The sequence below is a fragment of the Oreochromis niloticus genome, unplaced genomic scaffold, assembly GCF_001858045.2.
Source record: "Oreochromis niloticus isolate F11D_XX unplaced genomic scaffold, O_niloticus_UMD_NMBU tig00008558_pilon, whole genome shotgun sequence".
Lineage (NCBI taxonomy): Eukaryota > Metazoa > Chordata > Actinopteri > Cichliformes > Cichlidae > Oreochromis > Oreochromis niloticus.
In genome coordinates, this window is record NW_020329276.1 from 4,096 (window position 1) to 8,907 (window position 4,812).

Genomic DNA, 4,812 nt, shown 5'->3' on the forward strand with positions numbered 1-4,812 from the left:
TAGGTTATCCGAAAGATATAGAATAGGAAATTCAATCTGTCAACAAGTGATTGAAGGAACTCTATCACTCCACATAGCCCCTATCCCACTAACATCACTAAACTCGTCTGTACGGGAGAGTACAGGCTGTATCAAAAAGAATCATTCGATTTCAAAGTGCTTTCATTCTGCAGCCATTCACCCGGAACAATTGCATTACAACAGCAGTGGCTGCAGTGACTACAGTGAACTATGGGATGACGTATTTCATTGATTATTCATAAACATTGAACATTTTGTATGTAAAACTTATATTCAGCCATGTATTTTAAATTTAGTGTAAGCTTAAAATACAGCCTTTTGAAAGTGTATGATTTATTTTTGATACACTGTATATTCCAGAGTCATATGTGAAGCCATCTACTTGACAGCTAAAGCTTCACCCACACTGGGTCAGGAAACAGGACAATGATCCCAAACACACCAGCAGGAGAAAGAACTGAATCTGAAGTTATAGAGTGACTGAAATACTGAAAGTAGCAGGACCTTAAGAGTGCTGTGCGTAAATGAATGGCTTCAAACCTAAATCAACTGAAGCAACGTTATAAACAAGGGTGGGCCAAAATTCTGCCACAATGATTTTAAAGACTTACGAAGTCATACAAAAAAACAACCAATTCAAGTTATTGCCAGCAAGGTAGTTATACAAGCTACTGAATCATGAGCTTTACATGTGGTGTTTCTGTGTTTTGGCTTTTGTTTTGTTAAAGTCGAGACAGATGTAAACCAGTTGGTAGATGTTGGTTGGTACTATATATTTATATATTCACAAAGGTGCTTAACCTTGTGAATGGGCCAATAGAGTCATGCATTTCCTCTGTGTGTCTTACAAAGTCAGAGGACCCAGCAATTCGTTGGCAGATGGCTCTGTACAGAGACCTCCCAAACCACTATGAGGATACTACTGACCCAGAGAAGACTGTGGAGAGAATCCTGGATATTGGTCATGTCCTCTTCCACCTGGAGCAGGTCTATATATTCAAGTTGAGTTGATTTTGCGCATTTTTGTGCCAACGTAGAGAGTATAGCTTTAAGGTACCCCACGGTCCTCTTAAACTAGCTGATTGGTCTTCATTAAAGCTGACCACATACTTCTCCAGGATAATATGGCTTCCAGATGGTAAGGTACACCAACTAAATATCTAGTATACTGAGTGGTTCAGTTTGTGTCTTCAGGTGGAGCATCCTCAGCGCAGTAAGAAGGCTGTGTGGCACAAACTGCTTTCAAAACAGAGGAAGAGAGATGTCGTCGCTTGCTTCAGGATGGCACCACTCTATAACTTGCCAAGGTATGTTCTCAAACACACACACATGTAAAATGAAGAAGAAATATTTAAAATTCTGCACTTTATTATTTTCCCACCCTCATCTACAGCCACACCTCGGGCTAGTGAGGAAAGGTTGTGGATATATGTTGCACCTACAGTGCAGCCCTTTATAAGCAGCAGAAGATGGGTAGATAAACAGTTATTAGTCATCCATGTATCTCTCTCATACTAGGCACCGGGCTGTAAACTTGTTCCTGCAGGGCTATGAAAAGTCCTGGATGGAGACAGAGGAGCACTACTTTGAAGATAAACTCATAGAAGACCTCGCTGTAAGTTCATTTCATTTAAAAAAAACAAACGAGTGGAATTCTTCTGACTACTCTGGAATTTTTGCTTGTTTTGAAGGCAAATTATGTGTTAATTTCTTCAGTGTATAGCAGAGTTTTAGCACTTTGTGAATGTGTGTTGATTTCAGAAACCAGGTGAACAGGAGCCATCTGAGGAAGAGGAGGGGCAGAAACACAAACACATAGATCCCCTGCATCAGCTCATCCAGCTGTTCAGCAGAACAGCCCTAACAGAAAAATGGTGTGTATTTTACACACTACCTGTTAAAAGTCCCTATTTTTCCAGTTATTTGTTGCAGTTCATGTCGTTAAAGTCCAATGAATAGCTTGAAATGGTACAAAGGTAAGTGGTGAGCTGCCAGAGGTTAGGTTACCCAAAACTGAAAAATAATGTACATTTCAGAATTATACCAAAAGGCCTTTTTCAGGGACACAACATGGGTTAACAATTCAAAGCTGTTCTGCAGCAGTGAAGGTTGATCAAGCCTTGAAAGCTGCTGCTACTAATTCCTACAGGTGTTCCAACTTGGATTAATTCCAACCCCCTCTGTCTGCATAAAGCAGGTTGGTGTGCCATACCCTTGTGAGCATCAGCTGAACAGTACTGTACTGCAGTAAGTAGTGTGTTGCTACAAAAATGGTGAGAAAAAGACCATTAACAGTGGAAGAGAGAGAGACCATCATAACACTTAAAAATGTAGGTCTGTCCTGACAAAGAAAGTCAAAGTGTCAGTGAGTACAGTTTCCTTCACCATCAAACGCACTGAGAAACAAACTGTGACAGGAAGAGGTCTGCAGACCCAAAGACACGACTGAATCACAGGACAAGGTTCTGAGAGTTAACAGCTTGTGTGATAGGCAGCTCACAGGACAACAGCTTCAAGCACATCTATCTCAAGGAGCTTCGTGATGTAGTCACCTGAAATGGTTTCATTTCACAGGTGTGCCTGTCAGGGTTCATTTGTGGAGTTTCTTGCCTTCTTAATGGGGTTGGGACCATCAGGTGTGTTGTGCAGAAGTCAGGTTGGTACACAGCTGACAGCCCTGTTTGACAACTGTATTAATTTATAATATGGCAACAACCAATGAGGTAAGTAAAGAGAAATGACAGCCCATCAGTCAGTCTGGGAAATTGCTAAAACTCTGAATGTGTCCCCAAGTGCAGTCAGGAAAAAACGCTATGACAAAACTGGACCGCCCCAGGAAAGGAAGACCAAGAGTCACCTCTGCTGCTGAGGATACATTCATCCGAGTCCCGAGGCTCAGAAATCGCAAGTTAACAGCAGCTCAGATTAGAGCCCAGATAGATGCCACACAGAGCTCCAGTAGCAGACACATCTCTACATCAACTGTTCAGAGTGTGTGAATCAGGCCTTTATGGTCAAATAGCTGCTAAGAAACCACGACTAAGGAAAAGCAACAAGCAGAAGAGATTTGTTTGGGCCAAGAAACACAAGGAGTGGACATTAGACCAGTGGAAATCTGTGCTGTGGTCTGATGAGTCCAAATCTGAGATCTTTGATTCCACCCACCGTGTCTTTGTGTGACGCAGAAAAGGTGAACGGATGGTCTCCACATGCACGGTTCCCACTGTGAAGCATGGAGGAGGAGGTGTGATGGTGTGGGAGTGCTTTGGTGGTGACACCATTGCTGGGATTTTTTTCAAAATTGAAGGCACACTGAACCAGCATGGCTGCCACAGCATCCTGCAGCGACATGCCATCTCATCCAGTTTGTGTTTAGTTGGACCGTCATTTATTTTCCAACAGTACAATGAGCCCAAACACACCTCCAGGCTGTGCGAGGGCTGTTTGACCAAGAAGGAGAGTGATGGAGGCCTGGCCTCCACAGTCACCTGACCTAAACCCAATGGAGATGGTTTGGGATGAGATGGAGCACAGAGGGAAGGCAAAAGGACCAACAAGTGCTCAGCATCTCTGGGAACTCCTTCAAGACTTTTGGAAAACCATTTCAGGTGACCACCTCATGAAGCTCATGGAGAGAGAATGCCAAGAGTGTGCAAAGCAGTAATCAAAGCAAAGGGCGGCTATTTTAAAGAATCTGAAATATAAAACATGTAAATATTCATCAAAATAATGAAAAACTGTTAAATGAGAAGATGTCATTTCAGTCAGTGGTGCACCAAAATTATTTTCCTTAATACAGCTATAATTGTGCTAACTTTGGTGAATGTGTTTGTTTTTGCAGTAAACTGGATGAGGATCATCTCTACATGGCCTACGCAGACATCATGGCTAAGGTATCTGTTGCTGAGTACCAACACTAAACACTTTTGAATTGAAACTCACATAGCTGGCTTAGCATAGACGGTAAAAAAACCTGTTATTGTTCTGCGTGCTGTTTATGTCATCGACCAGGGATGATGCTTTTGGGCTGATGGATTACTTGCAGGGCGCTGTACTGCCTAATCAAATCACTTATTGCAACTGGCACCTCCCTACCTTCAGTGTAGAATAGTTTAGTGTGGCCTGAAAAGCTAAGAGAGGGAAAAGAAATTAAAAACAGATGCACCAAACTGTGGCAAATTAACCAAATGTTAGCAGCTGCACTGTTAACAGTAGCACTAGCAGCTGCACTAGTAACTAGTCTTCTGGATGGTAGAGTTGTTGTTGGTTTAGGACACTGTTAATATATCACTGCTTAGTGATTGCACTCCGAATTGGGTCTGCTGGGTATATTTCTTCAGACACTTCATGCTGTCAAGGCCGGGAGAGCAGTACGTGGAGTGAACATAAGTGCAGACACAATACAGAGCGGAAATAAGATTTCACAAGTTTTATTGAAATCACAGAATAAACTATGGTGAGACATGAATACGTGGCAGGGAAATCTCTGACGAGGAGTCTTGCAGGGGCTCTGGAGGCGGGTAGCCCTCTGAGTGTTGAGTGAGTGAGTTGGGTTCCAGCCTTGTATTCTAGTAATGCAGAGGAAGCAGCAGGCAGGAGGACAGGCAGGTGAGAGCAGTGAGTAATTTAAGTCGAGAGAAGCAAGTTGCAGAATGAAGCTGGGATTTGACTGTGGAGACCAGCGTCCAGAGGAAGGAGTAAGGTGGTGACTTGACGAGATTGCTAAAGGCACAAAAGAGATCAAGTACTTGGCATGAACAAAGAAACGAACTGGTGAAGAACTGATGGCAA

The 4,812-nt window shown here is 42.8% G+C and overlaps 1 long non-coding RNA gene across 1 annotated transcript; it reads left to right on the forward strand.

Annotated features, from left to right (window-relative positions):
• Nucleotides 1–1,836: 1,836 nt before the first annotated feature.
• LOC109199288 (uncharacterized) lies at nucleotides 1,837–3,975 on the forward strand. The gene is made up of 2 exons (XR_002059721.2): nucleotides 1,837–1,895; nucleotides 3,863–3,975. It is a non-coding gene; the product is annotated as an uncharacterized LOC109199288 (long non-coding RNA).
• Nucleotides 3,976–4,812: the final 837 nt, after the last annotated feature.